Source organism: Antennarius striatus, chromosome 4 (assembly GCF_040054535.1).
Source record: "Antennarius striatus isolate MH-2024 chromosome 4, ASM4005453v1, whole genome shotgun sequence".
Lineage (NCBI taxonomy): Eukaryota > Metazoa > Chordata > Actinopteri > Lophiiformes > Antennariidae > Antennarius > Antennarius striatus.
Genome location: NC_090779.1, coordinates 1,252,037 through 1,275,000, shown reverse-complemented (window position 1 = coordinate 1,275,000; position 22,964 = coordinate 1,252,037). Strand labels below are relative to the sequence as shown.

General features: G+C 39.8%; 1 protein-coding gene across 3 annotated transcripts in view; it reads right to left on the bottom strand.

Annotated features, from left to right (window-relative positions):
• Positions 1-13,892, bottom strand: part of il34 (interleukin 34) — a 59,873-nt gene extending 45,981 nt beyond the window's left edge. For all 3 annotated transcript variants that reach the window (XR_011035193.1, XM_068313020.1, XM_068313019.1), the window contains exon 1: positions 13,693-13,892. The gene's annotated coding sequence lies outside the window, so the exon portion shown is untranslated. The remainder of the gene's footprint in view (positions 1-13,692) is intronic.
• Positions 13,893-22,964: the final 9,072 nt, after the last annotated feature.

Below are 22,964 nucleotides of genomic sequence, written 5' to 3'. Positions count from 1 at the left end.
CCCTTCAAAGATCATTTCTTCTGTCTTTAGATAAATTATCATTATTATATTTTTCCTAGTAATAAAAGCAAGCAGAGTGACTGTACTAATCACTAGCACATGGTAGAAATGAAGGAAATCCAAATTTAATCAGGATCTAACTAATCTAACATCCAATCATTGAGTTAAGAATCTGCGTACAGTGGTTACTCTACTTAAGAATGTCTCCACTTAAGAATTTTTCAACTTACGAAATTTCTCAGTAGGAAAATATTACCTGTACTTATGAAAGAAATTTCGAGTTACGTAATGTAAAAACACAGTATCAGCTGATACTCGAATAAAAACACAGCATCGGCTGATACTTGAATCTCCCACAGGTTCCTGAACGCAACAGCTGTTATGCCGTTGGCTATTACTTATTATGTATCTTCCTGGCATCCCATTGGCTATTGGCCATTGGCTGTTGTTCATGGTGGGGCAAGAGGGCATGAACCAAAGAGGGCAAAAAACAATGAGGACAGCAGTTAAAAGGTTAATGACCATCATTATTATTCTTTATTCTATTCTTTGTTTTTTACGTTATGCACAACTCTCATTTATTGTGTAATAATCTAATCGTAACATGTATTTGTTACATGTTTTGATGCATTTTTATGCTTTATAAAACATTTATGTCTGAATTTTGGGGGCTTGGAACAGATTAGGGCATTTGAATGGAAAACGTGTCTTTACTTACGAAATTTCTTCCGGAACCAATTAATTTTCGTAAGTAGAGGTAACACTGTCTTCTTCTTCAGGAAGAGGAGAACTGAAAACAAGACTGTTCTAGAAGCAGCTCCTGTTTTCTGCTGTAACATCAGATGTCGCTTAAAACTAGAATCTGGTTTCTATAAATTGACAAATGACCTGAATAACTTTAGGAACATCTGGTGTCACAGAAATGTCCTATGCACTTTAGTTGATGACCACCTCACTTTTGCAAACTTCCTGTTATAATGTACTAATTTTTATATTGTATTTCCCTTTCTTTATTGGTGTTTAGTGTTTTTGAGGCACTTTAGTTCTTTCATCTAATGTAAAATTGTAAAATGTTCTAAATGTTCTAAATGTTCTAAATGTGATTGAAGTTTTTTTTGCAAAAAATCTTCTTCTGAAGCACTTTGGTGCTTCATCTAATGTAAAAATGCAAAATCTTTGAATGTGAATAAAGTGTTTTTGCAAAAATAAATAAATAAATAAAATTCCTTTTCCCTTCAGGGGTCGCCACAGCGAATCAGTGTCCTCCATCTAACCCTGTCTTCTCATCCTCTTCTCTCACACCAACTACCTTCATGTCCTCTTTCACTACATCCATAAACCTCCTCTTTGGTCTTCCTCTAGGCCTCCTGCCTGGCAGTTCAGAACTCAGCATCCTTCTACCAATATATTCACTATCTCTCCTCTGGACATGTCCAAACCATCTCAGTCTGGCCTCTCTGACTTTATCTCCAGAACCTCTAACATGTGCTGTCCCTCTGATGGACTCATTCCTGATCCTATCCATCCTGGTCACTCCCAGAGAGAACCTCAGCATCTTCATCTCTGCTACCTCCAGCTCTGTCTCCTGTCTTTTCCTCAGGGACACTGTCTCTAGACCAAACAACATCGCTGGTCTCACCACAGTTTTGTACACCTTTCCTTTCATTTTAGCTGAAACTCTTCTATCACACATCACACCTGACACTTTCCTCCACCCGTTCCATCCTGCCTGGACACGCTTCTTCACCTCTTTTCCACACTCTCCATTGCTCTGGACTGTTGAGCCTAAGTACTTCAAATCCTCCACCTTCTTGATCTCTTCTCCCTGTAACCTCACTCTTCCACTTGGGTCCCTCTCATTCACACACATGTACAATACCACAGTTCCTCTCTGGACACCCTGTCATCAGCTTTCTCCAGATCTACAAAAACACAATGCAGCTCCCTCTGGCCTTCTCTGTACTTCTGTATCAACATCCTCAAAGCAAATACTGCATCTGTAGTACTCTTTTTTGGCATGAAACCATACTGCTGCTCACAAATGTTCACTTCTGCCCTTAGTCTAGCTTCCACTACTCTCTCCCATAACTTCATTGTATGGCTCATCAGCTTTATTCCTCTGTAGTTGCCACAACTCTGCACATCTCCCTTGTTCTTAAAAATGGGCACCAGCACACTTCTCCTCCATTCCTCAGGCATCTTCTCACCATCTAAGATCCTGTTGAACAACCCAGTCAGAAACTCTACTGCCACCTCTCCTAGACACTTCCAAACCTCTACAGGTATATCATCAGGACCGACTGCCTTTCCCCTCTTCATCCTCTTCAGTGCCCTCCTCACTTCATCCTGACTAATCTTTGCTACTTCCTGGTCCACAACAGTCACCTCTTCTAGTCTTTGTTCTCTCTCATTTTCCACGTTCATCAACTCTTCAAAGTACTCTTTCCATCTTCCCATCACACTACTGGCACCTGTCAATAGACTTCCATCCCTATCCTTAATCACCCTAACCTGCTGCACGTCCTTCCCATCTCTGTCTCTCTGTCTTGCCAACCGGTATAGATCAGTCTCTCCCTCCTTACTGTCCAACCTAGCATACAAGTCATCATAAGCCCCTTGTTTGACCTTTGCTACCTCTACCTTCACCTTACGCTGCATCTCCCTGTACTCCTGTCTACTCTCCTCAGTCCTCTCAGTGTCCCACTTCTTCTTAGCTAACCTCTTTCTCTGTATACACTCCTGTACCTCCTCCTTCCACCACCAAGTCTCCTTATCTACTTTCCTTCCAGATGACACACCAAGTACTCTCCTACCTGTCTCCCTGATCACATTAGCTGTAGTTGTCCAGTCATCTGGAAGCACCTCCTGACCACCCAGAGCCTGTCTTAACTCCTTCCTAAAAGTCATGCAACACTCTTCCTTTTTCAGCTTCCACCATTTCGTCTTCTGCTCTGCCTTTGTCCTCTTCATCTTCCTCACCACCAGAGTCATCCTACACACCACCATCCTACGCTGTTTGGCTACACTCTCACCTACCACTACAGGTAGTCACCGACTTACGACCTGTGCAACTTACGACCGATCGACTTTACGACCACAATGTCCGGGTAGGGCGGGGCATTCCCTCCAGCCACAGTACTCACGCTCTGAGGCTCCCGCGCTCTCTCCAGTCCCCACGGCGCACACACGCTGTTCAGTCACACTGAGATCAGCAGCCCAGCCCACTGCTGATGGGCTGGGCTGCTTAGGAGGCTGTGACGGAGAAATGTATGAATGGCGTATGGAAAAACTGTCAAGCGTTACGTGAACTCTTCTGCTGGATTTGAAAGTGACGAAGAACTTGATCAGATTCGGGAAAAAATAGTGAAACTGGCAAAAAACCTCTCCTTGGAGAACTCACGAATGATCGCGCTGTAAGAAGAACTGATCGCGCTGGAAGAAGAAAGAGTGGAAGAAGAAGAGAGAAGAGAAGCAGAGAAAGAAGAGGAGGAAACAGAAAAAATGTTCACCGCCAAAGGCTTGTCAGAAGGCTTTTCCCTGTTAAATAAACTCCGTGCACACTTTGAAGAAATGCACATAGAACATAGAAACATTTGCAAGGATTGAACGGATGGCAAACGACGCTTTCCGTCCATATCGTGAAATTTATGAGGAGAAAAAGAAACAAACAATTCAGACAAAGCTCACAATGATTATGAAAAGATGGTCTCCCGCTCCCACCAACCCACACGCTGCCCCAGCTGACGATCCGGACGACCCCCAGCCAAGAACCAGCGCTGCTGGATTTAATTTTGACTTAAGAGTCGATTTACGACCAAGTCGAGTTACGACCGATCTGTCGGGACCAATCGCGGTCGTAAGTCGACGACTACCTGTACTTTACAGTCACTGATCTCCTTCAGGTTACACCGTCTACACCAGATGTAGTCTACCTGTGTGCTCCTACCTCCACTCTTATAGGTCACCCTATGTTCCTGCCTCTTCTGGAAGAAAGTATTCACTACAGCCATTGCCAACCTTTTTGCAAAGTCAACCACCATCTGTCCTTCTGCGTTCCTCTCCTGGATACCAAACCTGCCCATCACCTCCTCATCCCCTGTTTCCTGCACCAACATGTCCATTGAAGTCTGCTCCAATGACAACGCTCTCACTTCTAGGCATGCTCTGCATCACTTCATCAAAGTCCAACCAGAATTTCTCCTTCTCCTCCAGCTCACATCCTACCTGTGGAGCATACCCACTAACAACATTGAACATCACACCTTCGATTTCTAGCTTCAGACTCATCACTCTATCTGACACTCTTTTTACCTCCAGGACATTCCTAACAAACTCCTCCTTCAAGATAACTCCTACTCCATTTCTCTTCCTATCTACACCATGATAGAACAACTTGAACCCTGCTCCTAAACTCCTAAACTAGTACCACTGTACTATCATTAAATAAAATACCATCGCTTTTTTAAGTGTTGTAATGAAAATGTCCCCACTGGACCAATAAAGGAATATCTTATCTTAGATGTTTTGCAAACCGATGCAGCATTTATACTATTAACACATTTTATAAACGTTTTATTCATGTCATTACTTCTATAAACAATAATTTATTGTGACAGACTGCAGCTCACTGCCATTACTTGCAATAAAGTCAACTACATACATTTTTAAATATTTTCAGTGATTTTTATTGTCAATTTAAATGCAGAAACTTTTAATATTGTGCACTCTCTCTCCCTGTTCCTTAAATTAAAGAAGTCCCAGGCAACTCTTTGTGGGTCTGCATTTCAAGTTCAAGAAAACAAGACAGAATTCCCAGAATAAAATAACTGAAAGACCATTTTCTAGAGGTCTCAACTAGAGACTAAAATAAAAAACTTTTCTTTCAATAGATGTTTTTAGCTTCATTTCTTAGTAAGACATTTGAGAACGTGACTGCCCTGGCAGTAGTAGAGTCTTGGCTCATGTGGTCAGTGCCGTTCTAAGACATGTGCTGCTGCTCATTGGTGAGTCTGGAATGGTGATAGTTCTGATCATGTTCATAGTAGAGATAGCTGACACAGCTGTAAGTTGATCCAAACGTGGTCACTGCGTTCAGGGCTACTTTGTTTAGAACCAGATAAACTATCTCAGACACAGTCTGTAGCTAGATTGTAGCATGGCCAGGTGTCTCAATGAGGTCAACCTGAAGAGATCTGACCGAGATCTTCTCTGTCACCTCCTTTGAAAATCCTTTGACTTCTCTGGTGGGAAAAGAATTGAGGAACATCTGCTGTCTGAGGCTGGAGCTGTCAAATCTTTCAGGGATGTTTCTAATCAGCTTGTTTAACTGAAGTCAACACAGTAAGAAAGAGCTCTCTTACCACAAACCTGTTTCTGCTGTTTTGTAAATTGTGCACAATCTCCTATAAGATCTTATTTTTATTATTCCAGCTTCCTCAGATCACATATCCAAAGCTGTTCAACTCAATCCACTGGACTTTCAGAAATTTTCCTGAAGATATTTCTCCTCTCATCCGAGAGGCTTCTTCAGTTCTGGTGGTGTCTGGTCTTGTCCCAGCTTATTAACCCTGTGGGGTGTGGTCAGTGCTATACCTTAATGAGCTGAAGAAGCCTCTTGGATGAGAGGAGAAACGTCTTCAAGAAACTGTCTTGAAGTCCAGTGGATTGATTTAAACAGCTTTGGAGAACCATGACCTGGATAACTGAGAACCTACACAGACGTTAAAGACAGTGTTGACACCTTAATGGAGCTCATTAAGGTGCGATGTAACGTCAGCCAAAAATCAACCACATTCATTTTGCGCTCATCTTGCAAGAAAGTGAAAACTGTTGCTTTGTGACTCTTAAGCTGCTGTAGAAAGCTGCTGCTTCCCCAGTGTGTTGTCTTTACTTCATTCTACACTGCTGTGTCGTGGTAGGTGATGAGTGCTCGCCTGAGCATCTTCACCAGAGCTCCGTTTACACTCCGCTTCAAAGGGTGATGTGTTGTAATTGTCAGTGTGCATGTGTTCATTAGTTCACCAAATATCTTCACAACCATTCAGATAGAAAGATGAAACCAAAAGCACATGACTCAGGCAGCAAAGGGATGAAAATGAGATGATGACCTTGACCTTGAGAAAACTAGGTCAAGGTCAAATTTCAACTTTTGTACATTCAGGAAGATAAGATAGAAAGACGAGGGAGAAGGCCAGTGTGAGTAAGACCATATGCACTAGGTTTGATCGATGGTCAAATCTAGTGCATACCTTTGACCTACCCTGAAAGGTCAAGGCCATGCACTTGTTAGGCACTACTTTCAGGTTCCCTGACCTACCTTTTGCTGGATGTTGCAGTCTGTGACTGCTTTGGTTCTTGTTTTGTTTTTGTGATAGAATCACACACACACACACACACACACACACACACACACAGGATATGCATGTTGTGCTGTGAACAGCTGCATCAAGCTGTGCCAGAACATTATCTGCTAATATTTCTGATTTTCTGGTTGGGGTTGAAGCTGTCATCAGGATTTGCTAATTAATTCACACAACTCGTCCTTTAGTTTAAAATCAAACAACATGTCAACAACTGTATTCACATCTTTTCACGTTGACCCAAACTAGAAGATGCATTTTGTGATCATTCATTTGCTCACTGCTTGACTGTAAATCTGACTTTAGCAGATTAAAGATCTGTGGCTGAACAGTGTCTCACATTGACGCTTCTGGTTAACGCCGTGGTTTTGGAGCTTATGAGGCGCACTGGTTCACCAGCACCCCCTAGAAGAATTAACAAAGTCCTCCATTCACTGATCTTCAAGTTTGGTTTTCAGCATAAATTGTCTTTATCTTTAATCAAGCCATGTTGTTATCACTCTCTATTCTTTTTCTCTACCGTAATAAACCAACATTTTGATTGGCTCAAGTGAGTGAAGTTACTGTCGGCCTAACTGGAAAAACCGCCTATAGCTGCGACCGTCTGAGAACAGTCTCCATGACAATTATCCTTTCTTATTTTAATTTATCATTGATTAGTCACAGGCCCAGAACCACAAGTTGGGAAAGATGCCATTCTGGAATGTGTTCAGACATTACTTTTCTAGTGTTTTAGTATTTTTATATTTGTCAAGTTATTTGGGTTTTCTTGACATCGTTTCTGCCCTAACTTGAAAATGGCTTGTAGTTGGACACAGAGGACGCTTTGGGGCAACTCAGCTCTTCCTTCTGGTTTTATCTCACAGTTTGTTCACAATGAGTCAGGTTTTGAATAACAGCAGATGTAGTGGTAGTAGTAGCGCAGCAGAAGGAGCAGAGGTTGATAACGTTTGAACACACAAACACAAGATTATTAGTTACTGTGTAAACATCCCAAAATCACATTTCAAAGAAAATACATTTCATAAAAGGCAATAACCTTTTCCCCCCAACATGATAACTATTTCTCTCAAGTAACTTAATTTCCTTTCTTTATCTCTCAAGTTGATACTTATAATTTTCTTATAATAATCTTAAATACTACGACTGGCATCAACTGAACAATGAACAAATTTCCGCCTAATTAAATGTTTAACACAAATTTGCACATATCACATGATTAAATTATATTACAGGACGTGACTTAACATGCGAAAGCTTGGACAACTATTTAAATGAATGAAACACAGCGTCGGTTTTTATAATACAACAAACTGACAATAATAATCAACGCATACAAATGTGGCACATGCTGGTACATACCCACAGGTACGGACGCACCGCCGGACTAAATACAGGCTTCCTGCTCCCGAATTAAAAGCATGAGTCAAACATCATAAGAATCACATGTTAAATAAATAAACAGCCATACCAGTAGCGTGTTTGTAGCCCTCCACACCGATGTCACCCTGCAGCACGGCTTTCTTTGTCTCATCTGTTCCACACACACACTCACAGGCTCCTTCAATTTACCTGATCACCCTACACCTGACCTCCAGCTCAGCGCTGCCCTCAGCCGTTGTACTACAAGAATTACTTTGAATGTTGAATGTTACTTTGACTGCTATTGGTATTAAAATAATATCTTTTCAGAAGAAATATACTACAAAATTTAGAAACCATGTCTTAGTCTATTTTTGACTTAACAATATTACTTTTGTAATATGGTTGTTTTCCTATGTAGAATTGGACTTATGAACAACACTACCCCCCCCAGCACAGATTATCTATGTCTCTCTTTTATTATTTGTTTATATTTTAATTTTATACTGTTTATATGTTAGTTATAGTTTAGTATATAAGTCCTGTTAGTGCTGCATGTGTCTGTTAGTGTCGTGTCTGTCCTGTTTTGTTTTTTCCTGGTGTTTGGCTGAGCAGTGGATGTGTGCAATTTCCTCTGGGATTATTAAAGTATCTATCTATCTATCTATCTATCTATCTATCTATCTATCTATCTATCTATCTATCTATCTATCTATCTATCTATCTATCTATCTATCTATCTATCTATCTATCTATCTATCTATCTATCTATCTATCTATCTATCTATCTATCTATCTATCTAGTCCTCCTACCATCCTTTCAGATACAGGAGAGACGAGGCAATAAAACATTTTCCTGACTGAACTTTGAAGGCTCTCGTGAGAATGATATATCTGTAGAAAGTTCACGCAGCTCATGACGGTCTGGGCCACACACACACACACACACACACACACACACACACACACACACACACACACACACACACACACATACTATCATTCCTCTTCTCTGTGTTCTGTCTGTTTTGTTCCTCCTCTTTAAATTGAATCCAGATACGTTTAACATATGTACTTGACCTAAAGTGCTCCACAGTGCATGGAGCATTGGCGTCGCACGCGGAGTTTCCCCCGCCTCGTGCCCGTAAGTCAGCTGGGATAGGCTCCAGCAACCCCCGTGACTCGTAAAAGCAGAATAAGAAGATGAATGAATGAAATAATGAATGTCCCAAAGTGAGGGTGAGAGGCAGATAATAATTGGAGAAGACTATCTGAAACACAGCCCAGAGAAAGTTAAACTTTGTTTTCCTTCCAAATATGTAGTTGGGCCGTGGACTGCTGGGTGTTATCTCATTACTCTGAGCCATATGTGTCCAACTCAAGGCCCGGGGCCAAATGTGGCCCTCCACATCATTTAATGTGACCCGCGAGAGAACAAAAGGTCAGTGTCTAAAAACAAAGTGTGCTCTGACCAAAAAACACATTTTAAGCCTATTTTAATTTTTGATTTTTGAATAAAACAAGTTAATGTCCTAACTTGTGTCTGATGTTATTTTTCTTTATTGATTGATAGTTTGATCCTTGATTGATGGAGTTCTGTGGGTTTAATAACCTGACAAAAGGATTTATGTTAGAACAGAACTAAGTAAACATGTTTATAATGTTTGTAACTTCAATAAGTAATAAATTCAGAGTTATTTACATTAATCTGTAGTTACATTCATTGTACATTACTATGAGTTATATTTAGTTACAGTGGCAGGAGCACCGATTCAGGCCCCCCATCTTAAATGCATCCGCATTCTGGAGAAAGCCAGTGGTAACCAGGAGAAGAACTCTCTGTGCTGATGACAACAAGGGTGTAAGTTTTAAAACTGTTAAGCTATAGCGAAACAATTTCAACAATTTTAGGGGTACGAGTTTATAAATAAATGGATAATTATTGAAGACCAGCGCATGTTTCTATAGCACTGGACTATTGCAGTACTCTACTTCAAATTAAAACGTGGTTGGAAATTTGCCAAAGTGGCTGGAGGCTACATTCATACGAGTCACAATGTCTATACTGTAAGAGAAAAACCACAAAAGCTGAAATAAGTTAGAAAACAAAAAGGCCACTAGACATGCTTTGCAGCCAAAAGTCACCTTTATCCTCTATAAAAAAATATTTCTCTGAACTTATTCCTAATACAATCATTCCCTTTCAAGTCATCAGTTTTTGTTTTGTTTTTTAAATTAAAAAGTAACCCAGTCTGTTCTTCTGCTGACTTTTTCTATCATGTTTTGCTGGAAAGATAAACATTGATATGGCATTACCATAATCAGATGCTGATCAGTCACACATGTATTCTATGAGTCACTTTTCATCTATTACTCTGCCCCCACTCCCATACAGTAAAGAAAAAGAAAAAAAAGCACAAACACGTCCTTCATCCCCCAGAAAAAAGACAAAGTCTTGGACGTGGCCTAACATAGTATTAGGCCATATTGTATTTATTTTGTTATTTATACATTTGCAATACTCAAATAATTGAAAGCAAAGATGTTCAGCAGCTCATCCATGTGATTATTATTATCAGAGAACAATAACATCATAATTAATTTTTTTTTAAAAGCCCTCTACTTTAAGTGGGAAATGAATTAGAACCATAAGTCAGCGGTCCCCAACCGTTTTATCTCCACAGACCGGTTTTATCTAAGACAATGTTTTTACGGACCGGTCTTCATTTGCTGGATAATGATGATTCTAATAATAAATCATCAGCAGTGGTTTTATGTAAAAAGCAGACATCAACAGACAATAAACAACTTTTTTTCCCCCATAAATTGATAACAAAATCTCTATAAATGCAATTATTTATTTTAGAACAAAAATATTTTTAATGAGAAACAATTATATTAAAAACTCAATAGAAGTGACGGCATTGATGAGGTTTATTTTAAAATATAGTGACTTACAATCAGAGCATTCAATGTAGGAGAAATACTGATCATTTCTATATAAAAAGGTGAACAGTCAATCAAATAATAATAATACTGAGAATTAGTGGAGATCTGAGTTTGTTTCTCTGCAACAAGTCGGCCCCATCTCGGGGTAACGGAGACAATGACACCTGAAGTGTGTTCAGACGTCCGGTCTACTCCAGTTTGGTTTTCTTTACGGTCGCTGCAGAAAATCCCCCTTCACAGAGACAGGAGGTGGACATGGAAGCAGGGATTAAGACACTTTTTGGGCGATCTCAGGATAATCTGCCTTGACTTTAATCCAGAACACTGGAGCAGTTGTGGGCGCTTAGTTTTTAGGGGTAACGGCTGGTAACCTGTCATGTGACCCAGACCTGTCAGGAGGCAGAGGCGCACACATTCGTCTGTGTGTCATTCAGCACAGACGCCACTTTTCAAAATAAAACATCTTTAGTCTGGTCATTTAAAAAACAACCACTGGGTCGTGACCTGGTGGTTGGGGAGAGCTGCTGAAAAGGGTCTCAGAGGGGGAAAGCTGATGTCGAGCGCCCCAGACCACAACCCCTGTGACAACATCAGACTCAAGGGCACAAGGTAGTCAGCTGACTGCTGTCACCTAGCTCTAAACAGGACGGGAAGGAGAGAACAACATGCCCAGAATTTCAATCAGCATGTGACAAGGGCCATTATGTCTAAACCAGGGAGGTTGAGTCTACAATAAGTTCAAGTTGTGAATCAAGTGGATGTCATAAGTACAGCAGACACACTGGGGCCAAGAGACAAGGCTGAGGATACTGGAGGTGGGAGGCCCCGTGTTCCAGTGCAGACACTGGTCCTGTGACCCAGTTGGTCCTGAGATGAAAGTCACTCTATTCATGTTCAGAGCTGGAAGACATTTTAACTTGAGGCGATGACATTCTTTTAATGATGCTATGATTAGCATAAGGTTGATATTTTGTCAGAAGTTCTTCTGACATTTTGTTAGTTTTTCAATAAAAACAAAAATAATGAGACCTTTGTGTTTGGCACCGAGCAGCCTCAGACGAAGAGTTCTTTTTTTTAAAGCATTGACAGGACATTCAAAGACTCTCATGACTTCCGTTAGGGTCACCATCTCAACGCTGTCATACGAGCTCAATAACTTTGACCCTGAACACTGAAGCTGGAGACATTTTCTGTTTTTGTTGGTGTAGTGTCTCCTTCATCAGGTCATGGTAATCCTTAAAGATGAACCTGAAGCCATTGGTTTAGTGTTTGAAGACGTTCTCTGTCTAACGCACAAGGCTTCTTCAGTTCTAACTGCCTACTAGGGGATAGACATTTAAACTCTTCTGAGGGCACTAACATATTAAAAGTCATTGTGGTCGCACATTAGCAGTTGAATCAAAAGTACTATTACGGGATGTTACAGTTATTTAAGGTGATGACTGTCAACTGTAAATGTGTCAGACAGTCAGTTCTGAAGAACCCTCCTGGATGAGGCGTGAAACATCTTCAAACCCAAAACAGAAGTCCAGCTGTTTCATGTTTGTCCTTCAAGGTTTCTACGATTTAGTTCTGGAAATGTGAAAGAGTTTGAAGTCAGAACCGGCGTGTCTATGTAGGTTCTCAGTCTTCCAGGTCAAGGTAAGTCAACAAGAGCAAAACAGAACCTACTAGTTTTTGCTTGACTCAGTCAGAACTGGCTTTTTTCAAAGAATTTTGGGGAACAATTTTAAACATTTGGAAAATTTAAATTTTGTGTTGCTCATGTCAAACATTGCAGGCAGTATTGGCATACTGTTGATATGTTGCTCATTGGTTAATTCCTTCAAGGTATTTGACTCTTGAAACTGATATCTGAGATTTCACCATGTAAGCTATTACTGGTATGGTAGGACATACTGTACGCCCACCTAACCTAGCTTTGTTACCAAATCTCTGACACTATAACACACATGTTTAATCCTGCACATCTGCACACAATTCTTTGCTTTCTTTGCTTCACGGTAACATCCTTTGTTACTTTAGTTGAATTAGTGTCAGACAACAGGTTACATCAGTGGTGCAGGCTTGCTGGATTTTCAGGAACAGACTGTTGCTTTGCAGAAACATGTTCTTGAGCAAATGAAGCATAAAAACTGCAGTTGCTGGATGTCCAACTACACTGTATTTGAAAAGACACACCCCAAACTGATCCGTGGTCCTCAATATCTTTGATTCAATATTGATAAAATCATTCCTGGTCCAAAACGCTTAGTTTTAATGGGCGTGCCTCTGAGTTCCCTCTATCAACACCCCCACCTCCCAGGTAAAGAAATGCCACAAGAAGGCGCACGCTACTGTCTACTCGCATACCTGTTGCTTAAACTTTCATTAACTTCGTTACCACGAATTTCGTATTTTTCTCGTGTTTTTCACTCTTGTCTTTCATGACATAATTGTTAATTTTTCTGCACTAAGCATGGAGCTGCTTTCTCAGTCAGCTGAACTGAGACCGACCGGTCAACATCGCAGAGGATTTGTGGAGAAAAAGAGACAGTGAGACAGAAATCAGTGGAGACAACGGATGATTACAGACAGGAGGTAATTAAAGCTGTGTTTCCCGACAGTCATCACGGACAATGAGAGATTGCTGACAACACTGGGGAGCTAAGCTGATGCGGTCTAATGAAACATGGGACTATTACCTGAACTATTTCACTTTCAGGGTTTAGGTCAATTAAAGCGTTCAATGTTCAGTGACAGCAGTGGTGGGCCGTCAATGTTTAGTACATTTCGTTTTCTGTGGACTTTTTTTTTAAAGGTTCAACTCAGTAGTGGAACTGTTGATAACCACCATGAAGATGAGGTCTCACCTTTCACTCAGCAATCAATGATGGCCCAACTTTTAAAACACGCCTGCTCAGACAGAACCAGAGTTTCAGACCCCCAGAACTCATCATTATTGATCAGTAGTGAAAAGTATTGTTACTGATCCTATCCAAATGTAAAGAGAGAGAGAGAGAAACCTGGTTGTTGAACGCACCTCAAGAATTCAGTATGTCGATTCTCCTCAGATTTGTTTGGAGCTGCCAGGTTCTTATGAGTCCTCCATATAGAAAGATAAACGCAGCACTGATGAGAAATCCAGTCCACAGAGGACGTCCTTCTGAGGAACAATCTATCAGCGTGCGTAACAAACTCGTAACTCCTTCCAGACCCACACACTGCAGTATGCTTACAAGATTTAAGTCCTGCCTTGATATCTAGTTGCTCTCTCCCCCTCTCTCTCCCCTCACACACAGACACACACACATTCCATTCTAAGATAATTGGATTAAGGCTTCATGAATAAAAAAACGTCATATCTGCCCTTTGGTTTCTGGTTCTTTTTATTTTGCAACACTTTCACCAAACAGATATAAATGCATTTTGTAATCACACCACAAAGTGAAAAACCAAACCTACACCACAACCACTTGAACCGCTCCAGACTGGCTGCTGAGCTAAGATGGGAAAGCCCGCCCAGCATCAGAGAACACATGTGATTCCACCTTGCAGGATTTTTGTGTGTTTTTTGTTTTTTGCCATTATAGGACTTCTTTTGTTACAAAAGAGAAGTTCATTAAAAAATGGTAAAAGCAAACTCAATGTCAATTGAGAGTCAAACTACAGATGAAAAGAGAACTGAAAGAGAGCTAAAATATCAAAATAATAGCTGAGACAGAGTAAAAAGAAAGCTAGAACTGAACTAAAAAAAAGCGAATAGAGAGCAAAACAACAGGCGTAAAAAGTGCTGAGGGAAATAACCAGTAGTGGGTGGTCAGGGCCAGCAAGGCCTTCTCTGCTGGTCTAACATAACCAGAAATCATAAAAAGATTTATGATAAAAGTTAATTTTGATGCATTTTTCTTAAATATATTCAAAATATATGTATAAACATATAATTATACATTGGGATATAATATGACATAGGCCAACACTGGGTACGTGTTCTATTTGTAGATTAAAGGGGTTTTATCCAATCAGAATTCAGCTAGCTTGTGTTGCCAGGTTGAATGAAATCTGCCCAGGACCTTCAGAATCTAGAATGCAGGTCTCCCTGCACTGAGAGCGAAAGGGAACATATAGTTAATAGACAGGTGCGATAGCCAATCAGATCACGGGTTGGCGACGCTAAGTCCTTCTAGCTGGCCTCACGGTCACCTGACATGTGCGTGTCCTATGATTGGATACTCATTCTGAGAAGGCGGTGCTATTTAGACGCACATTAGAAGAGAAGCTCCAGTGAGACAAGGGTCCATTTTTCTGAAGGAGCTAACCTGTTGTAGCTAACCTGAACTAGCTAACCTATTCTAGCTAACCTATTCTAGCTAACCTGTTCTAGCTTCCCTGTTCTAGCTAACCTGTTCTAGTTAATGTGTTCTAGCTAACCTATTCTAGCTAACCTATTCTAGCTAACCTGTTCTAGCTAACCTATTCTAGCTAACCTATTCTAGCTAACCTGTTCTAGTTAACCTGTTCTAGCTAACCTGAAATAGCTAACCTGTTCTAGCTGACCTGAACTAGCTAACCTGTTATAGCTAACCTGTTCTAGCTAACCTAAACTGGCTAACCTGTTCTAGCTAACCTGTTCTAGTTAACCTGTTCTAGTTAACCTGAAATAGCTAACCTGTTCTAGCTAAACTGTTCTAGCTACCCTGTTCTAGCTCACCTGAGCTAGCTAACCTGAACTAGCTAACTTGTTCTATTTAACCTGTTCTAGCTAACCTGTTCTAGTAAACCTGTTCTAGTTAACCTGAAATAGCTAACCTGTTCTAACTAACCTGTTCTAGCTAACCTGAACTAGTTAACCTGTTCTAGTTGACCTGTTCTAGTTAGCCTGTTCTAGCTAACCTGAACTAGCTAATCTGAACTAGTTAACCTGTTCTAGCTAACCTGTTCTAGCTGACCTGAACTAGTTAACCTGTTCTAGCTAACCTGAATTAGTTAACCTGTTCTAGCTAACCTGAACTAGCTAACCTGTTCTAGTTAACCTGTTCTAGCTAACCTGAACTAATTAACCTGTTCTACTTAACCCTCTTCTAGTTAACATATTCTACTTAATCTGTTCTAGATAACCTGTTCTAGTTAACCTGTTCTAGCTAACCTGAACTAGCTAACCTGTTCTAGTTAACCTGATCTAGTTAACCTGTTCTGCTTAACCTGTTCTAGTTAACCTTTTCTACTTAACCTGTTCTAGTTAACCTATTCTAGCTAACCTGTTCTAGTTAACCTGTTCTAGTTAACCTGTTCTAGCTAACCTGTTCTAGCTAACCTGTTCTAGCTAACCTGAACTAGCTAATCTGAACTAGTTAACCTGTTCTAGCTAACCTGTTCTAGCTAACCTGTTCTAGTTAACCTGTTCTAGTTAACCTGTTCTAGCTAACCTGTTCTAGCTAACCTGTTCTAGTTAACCTGTTCTAGCTAACCTGAACTAGCTAATCGGAACTAGTTAACCTGTTCTAGCTAACCTGTTCTAGCTAACCTGAACTAGTTAACCTGTTCTAGCTAACCTGAATTAGTTAACCTGTTCTACTTAACCTGTTCTACTTAACCTTTTCTACTTAACCTGTTCTAGTTAACCTATTCCAGCTAACCTGTTCTAGTTAACCTGTTCTAGTTAACCTGTTCTAGCTAACCTGTTCTAGCTAACCTGTTCTAGTTAACCTGTTCTAGCTAACCTGAACTAGCTAATCTGAACTAGTTAACCTGTTCTAGCTAACCTGTTCTAGCTAACCTGTTCTAGTTAACCTGTTCTAGTTAACCTGTTCTAGCTAACCTCTTCTAGCTAACCTGTTCTAGTTAACCTGTTCTAGCTAACCTGAACTAGCTAATCTGAACTAGTTAACCTGTTCTAGCTAACCTGTTCTAGTTAACCTGAACTAGTTAACCTGTTGTAGCTAACCTGAATTAGTTAACATATTCTACTTAACCTGTTCTAGTTAACCTGTTCTAGTTAACCTGTTCTAGCTAACCTGTTCTAGCTAACCTGTTCTAGCTAACCTGAACTAGCTAATCTGAACTAGTTAACCTGTTCTAGCTAACCTGTTCTAGCTAACCTGAACTAGCTAATCGGAACTAGTTAACCTGTTCTAGCTAACCTGTTCTAGCTAACCTGAACTAGTTAACCTGTTCTAGCTAACCTGAATTAGTTAACCTGTTCTACTTAACCTGTTCTACTTAACCTTTTCTACTTAACCTGTTCTAGTTAACCTATTGTAGCTAACCTGTTCTAGTTAACCTGTTCTAGTTAACCTGTTCTAGCTAACCTGTTCTAGCTAACCTGTTCTAGTTAACCTGTTCTAGCTAACCTGAACTAGCTAATCTGAACTAGTTAACCTGTTCTAGCTAACCTGTTCTAGCTAACCTGTTCTAGTTAACCTGTTCTAGTTAACCTGTTCTAGCTAATCTGTTCTAGCTAACCTGTTCTAGTTAACCTGTTCTAGCTAACCTGAACTAGCTAATCTGAACTAGTTAACCTGTTCTAGCTAACCTGTTCTAGCTAACCTGAACTAGTTAACCTGTTGTAGCTAACCTGAATTAGTTAACATATTCTACTTAACCTGTTATAGTTAACCTGTTCTAGTTAACCTGTTCTACTTAACCTGTTCTAGTTAACCTTTTCTACTTAACCTGTTCTAGTTAACCTATTCTAGCTAACCTGTTCTAGTTAACCTGTTCTAGTTAACCTGTTCTAGCTAACCTGTTCTAGCTAACCTGTTCTAGCTAACCTGAACTAGCTAACCTAATCTAGCTAACCTGTTCTAGTTAATCTGTTCTAGCTAATCTGAACTAGTTAACCTGTTCTAGCTAACCTGAATTAGCTAACCTTGTTTAGTTGACCTGTTCTAGTTAACCTGTTCTAGCTAACCTGAACTAGCTATTCTGAACTAGTTAACCTGTTATAGCTAACCTGAATTAATTAACCTGTTCTAGCTAACCTGAACTAGCTAACTTGTTCTATTTAACCTGTTCTAGCTAACCTGTTCTACTTAACCTGTTCTAGTTAACCTATTCTAGCTAACCTGTTCTAGCTAACCTGTTCTAGCTAACCTGTTCTAGTTAACCTGTTCTAGCTAACCTGAACTAGTTAACCTGTTCTAGCTAACCTGAACTAGTTAACCTGTTCTAGCTAACCTGTTCTAGCTAACCTGTTCTAGTTAACCTGTTCTAGTTAACCTGTTCTAGCTAACCTGTTCTAGCTAACCTGTTCTAGTTAACCTGTTCTAGCTAACCTGAACTAGCTAATCGGAACTAGTTAACCTGTTCTAGCTAACCTGTTCTAGCTAACCTGAACTAGTTAACCTGTTCTAGCTAACCTGAATTAGTTAACCTGTTCTACTTAACTTGTTCTACTTAACCTTTACTACTTAACCTGTTCTAGTTAACCTATTCTAGCTAACCTGTTCTAGTTAACCTGTTCTAGTTAACCTGTTCTAGCTAACCTGTTCTAGTTAACCTGTTCTAGCTAACCTGAACTAGCTAATCTGAACTAGTTAACCTGTTCTAGCTAACCTGTTCTAGCTAACCTGTTCTAGTTAACCTGTTCTAGTTAACCTGTTCTAGCTAACCCGTTCTAGCTAACCTGTTTTGGTTAACCTGTTCTAGCTAACCTGAACTAGCTAATCTGAACTAGTTAACCTGTTCTAGCTAACCTGTTCTAGTTAACCTGTTCTAGCTAACCTGAACTAGCTAATCGGAACTAGTTAACCTGTTCTAGCTAACCTGAACTAGTTAACCTGTTCTAGCTAACCTGTTCTAGTTAACCTATTCTAGCTAACCTGTTCTAGTTAACCTGTTCTAGCTAAACTGTTCTAGCTAACCTGTTCTAGTTAACCTGTTCTAGCTAACCTGAACTAGCTAACCTGTTTTAGTTGACCTGTTGTAGTTAACCTGTTCTAGCTAACCTGAACTAGCTAACCTGTTCTAGCTGACCTGTTCTAGCTAACCTGTTCTAGCTAACCTGAACTAGCTAACCTGTTCTAGCTAACCTGTTCTAGCTAACCTGAACTAGCTAACCTGTTCTAGCTAACCTATTCTAGCTAAACTGTTCTAGTTAATCTGTTCTAGCTAATCTGAACTAGCCAACCTGTTCAAGCTAACCTGAACTAGTTAACCTGTTCTAGCTAACCTGAATTAGCTATTCTGAACTAGTTAACCTGTTCTAGCTAACCTGAATTAATTAACCTGTTCTAGCTAACCTGAACTAGCTAACCTGTTCTATTTAACCTGTTCTAGCTAACCTGTTCTACTTAACCTGTTCTAGTTAACCTATTCTAGCTAACCTGTTCTAGCTAACCTGTTCTAGCTAACCTGTTGTAGTTAACCTGTTCTAGCTAACCTGTTCTAGCTAACCTATACTAGCTAACCTGTTCTAGTTAATCTGTTCTAGCTAATCTGAACTAGCCAACCTGTTCAAGCTAACCTGAACTAGTTAACCTGAATTAATTAACCTGTTCTAGCTAACCTGAACTAGCTAACCTGTTCTAGTTAACCTGTTCTAGTTAACCTGTTCTAGCCAACCTGTTCAAGCTAACCTGAACTAGTTAACCTGAATTAATTAACCTGTTCTAGCTAACCTGAACTAGCTAACCTGTTCTACTTAACCTTTTCTACTTAACCTGTTCTAGTTAACCTATTCTAGCTAACCTGTTCTAGTTAACCTGTTCTAGCTAACCTGTTCTAGCTAACCTGTTCTAGTTAACCTGTTCTAGCTAACCTGAACTAGCTAATCTGAACTAGTTAACCTGTTCTAGATAACCTGTTCTAGCTAACCTGTTCTAGTTAACCTGTTCTAGTTAACGTGTTCTAGCTAACCTGTTCTAGCTAACCTGTTCTAGTTAACCTGTTCTAGCTAACCTGAACTAGCTAATCTGAATTAGTTAACATATTCTACTTAACCTGTTCTAGTTAACCTGTTCTAGTTAACCTGTTCTACTTAACCTGTTCTAGTTAACCTTTTCTACTTAACCTGTTCTAGTTAACCTATTCTAGCTAACCTGTTCTAGTTAACCTGTTCTAGTTAACCTGTTCTAGCTAACCTGTTCTAGCTAACCTGTTCTAGTTAACCTGTTCTAGCTAACCTGAACTAGCTAACCTGTTTTAGTTGACCTGTTGTAGTTAACCTGTTCTAGCTGACCTGTTCTAGCTAACCTGTTCTAGCTAACCTGAACTAGCTAACCTGTTCTAGCTAACCTGTTCTAGCTAACCTGAACTAGCTAACCTATTCTAGCTAACCTGTTCTAGTTAATCTGTTCTAGCTAATCTGAACTAGTTAACCTGTTCTAGCTAACCTGAATTAGCTAACCTTATTTAGTTGACCTGTTCTAGCTAACCTGTTCTAGCTAACCTGAACTAGCTATTCTGAACTAGTTAACCTGTTCTAGCTAACCTGAATTAATTAACCTGTTCTAGCTAACCTGTTCTAGCTAACCTGTTCTAGCTAACCTGTTGTAGTTAACCTGTTCTGTTTAACCTGTTCTAGCTAACCTGTTCTAGCTAACCTGTTCTACTTAACCTGTTCTAGTTAACCTATTCTACCTAACCTGTTCTACTTAACCTGTTCTAGTTAACCTATTGTATGTAACCTGTTCTAGTTAACCTGTTCTAGTTTACCTGTTCTAGTTAACCTGTTTTAGTTAACCTGTTCTAGCTAACCTGAATTAATTAACCGGTTCTACCTAACCTGAACTGGCTAACCTGTTCTAGTTAACCTGTTCTAGCTAACCTGAACTAGTTAACCTGTTCCAACTTACCTGTTCTATTTAACCTGTTCTAGCTAACCTGTTCTACTTAACCTGTTCTAGTTAACCTGTTCTAGCTAACCTGTTCTAGTTAACCTATTCTAGCTAACCTGTTCTAGTTAACCTGTTCTAGCTAACCTGTTGTAGCTAACCTGTTCTAGTTAACCTGTTCTAGCTAACCTGTTCTAGTTAACCTGTTCTAACTAACCTGTTCTAGCTAGCCTGTTCTAGTTAACCTGTTCTAGCTAACCTGTTCTAGTTAACCTGTTCTAGCTAACCTGTTCTACTTAACCTGCTCTACTTAACCTGTTCTAGTTAACCTATTGTATCTAACCTGTTCTAGTTAACCTGTTCTAGTTAACCTGTTCTAGTCAACCTGTTCTAGTTAACCTGTTCTAGCTAACCTTGAACTAGCTAACCTGTTCTAGTTAACCTGTTCTAGCTAACCTGAACTAATTAACCTGTTCTAGCTAACCTTCCTTTTCTAGCTAACCTGTTCTAGTTAAGCTATTGTATGTAACCTGTTCTAGCTAACCTGTTCTAGCTAACCTGTTCTAGTTAACCAGTTCTAGGTAACCTGAACTAGCTAACCTGTTGTAGTTAACCTGTTCTAGCTAACCTGTTCTAGCTAACCTGTTCTAGTTAACCTGTTCTAGCTAACCTGAACTAGCTAACCTGTTCTAGCTAACCTGTTCTAGTTAACCTGTTCTAGCTAACCTGAACTAATTAACCTGTTCTAGCTAATCTGAACTAGTTAACCTGTTCTAGCTAACCTGAACTAGTTAACCTGTTCTAGCTAACCTGAATTAATTAACCTGTTCTAGCTAACCTGTTCTAGCTAACCTGAACTAGTTAACCTGTTCTAGCTTACCTGTTCTATTTAACCTGTTGTAGCTAACCTGTTCTACTTAACCTGTTCTAGTTAACCTGTTCTAGCTAACCTGTTCTAGTTAACCTATTCTAGCTAACCTGTTCTAGTTAACCTGTTCTAGCTAACCTGTTGTAGCTAACCTGTTCTAGTTAACCTTTTCTAGCTAACCTGTTCTAGTTAACCTGTTCTAACTAACCTGTTCTAGCTAGCCTGTTCTAGTTAACCTGTTCTAGCTAACCTGTTCTAGTTAACCTCTTCTAGCTAACCTGTTCTACTTAATCTGCTCTACTTAACCTGTTCTAGTTAACCTATTGTATCTAACCTGTTCTAGTTAACCTGTTCTAGTTAACCTGTTCTAGTTAACCTGTTCTAGTCAACCTGTTCTAGTTAACCTGTTCTAGCTAACCTTGAACTAGCTAACATGTTCTAGTTAACCTGTTCTAGCTAACCTGAACTAATTAACCTGTTCTAGCTAACCTGTTCTAGTTAACCTCTTCTAGCTAACCTGTTCTACTTAACCTGCTCTACTTAACCTGTTCTAGTTAACCTATTGTATCTAACCTGTTCTAGTTAACCTGTTCTAGTTAACCTGTTCTAGTCAACCTGTTCTAGTTAACCTGTTCTAGCTAACCTTGACTAGCTAACCTGTTCTAGTTAACCTGTTCTAGCTAACCTGAACTAATTAACCTGTTCTAACTAACCTGTTCTAGCTAGCCTGTTCTAGTTAACCTGTTCTAGCTAACCTGTTCTAGTTAACCTCTTCTAGCTAACCTGTTCTACTTAACCTGCTCTACTTAACCTGTTCTAGTTAACCTATTGTATCTAACCTGTTCTAGTTAACCTGTTCTAGTTAACCTGTTCTAGTCAACCTGTTCTAGTTAACCTGTTCTAGCTAACCTGAACTAATTAACCTGTTCTAGCTAACCTGTTCTAGTTAACCTCTTCTAGCTAACCTGTTCTACTTAACCTGCTCTACTTAACCTGTTCTAGTTAACCTATTGTATCTAACCTGTTCTAGTTAACCTGTTCTAGTTAACCTGTTCTAGTCAACCTGTTCTAGTTAACCTGTTCTAGCTAACCTTGAACTAGCTAACCTGTTCTAGTTAACCTGTTCTAGCTAACCTGAACTAATTAACCTGTTCTAGCTAACCTGTTCTAGCTAACTTGTTCTAGTTAACCTGTTCTAGCTAACCTGAACTAGCTAACCTGTTGTAGTTAACCTGTTCTAGCTAACCTGTTCTAGCTAACCTGTTCTAGTTAACCTCTTCTAGCTAACCTGAACTAGCTAACCTGTTCTAGCTAACCTGTTCTAGTTAACCTGTTCTAGCTAACCTGAACTAATTAACCTGTTCTAGCTAACCTGTTCTAGTTAACCTGTTCTAGCTAACCTGAACTAATTAACCTGTTCTAGCTTTCTACTTAACCTGTGTGGTGGAAAGTTTTTAATACAATAAAATAATATAGTAAAACAATATCATCTAAGTGAACCAAAGATCTGGACTGTTGTGTGTGTCATATTATTCAGCTCTTGTGAAGGTGGCCCCAGGATGTCTCCAGGTCATGAAGACGCTGCATGAAAATAATTCCTGTTAGATCATATTTGGAAATGCTTGCATGACTGTGGGTCTCCTTGAAGAAGTTAGACACTGACAGAAGCAGCTA